The sequence below is a fragment of the Penaeus monodon genome, chromosome 25 (assembly GCF_015228065.2).
Source record: "Penaeus monodon isolate SGIC_2016 chromosome 25, NSTDA_Pmon_1, whole genome shotgun sequence".
Lineage (NCBI taxonomy): Eukaryota > Metazoa > Arthropoda > Malacostraca > Decapoda > Penaeidae > Penaeus > Penaeus monodon.
In genome coordinates, this window is record NC_051410.1 from 4,468,419 (window position 1) to 4,468,798 (window position 380).

Genomic DNA, 380 nt, shown 5'->3' on the forward strand with positions numbered 1-380 from the left:
ATGAAAAACCCATTTCCTAATATAGTTATTCTTTCAAACCATCCATACCAACATTTCTACAGCTGCATATAAATGATAACACTAGTAAATATTTCAAAATCCTCGTATGTTTTTTTTTTAAAGAAATATGCGCATACAACATTAAATATATTCATGAAAACACAATAACATGTACTCGCAAAATTGTAACATTGCAACAGTAAAACATGAAATAGAATTAGCATATCACAAAATACAACGTTTTGGGTAAAATAAGAATTGATTTCTTGTTTGGTACGAGAAATGAAAGTATATATACAAATACTTCAAAAAAAATTAAATATTCAATTCACGACAAGTAACAGAGGATCTGTTTTTACGAACCGTATTACGTCATCGTG

General features: G+C 27.6%; 1 protein-coding gene across 1 annotated transcript in view; it reads right to left on the reverse strand.

The window, feature by feature from the left end:
• Positions 1-380, reverse strand: part of LOC119589307 (hemicentin-1-like) — a gene marked incomplete in the record, with an annotated part of 75,735 nt that overhangs the window by 4,135 nt on the left and 71,220 nt on the right.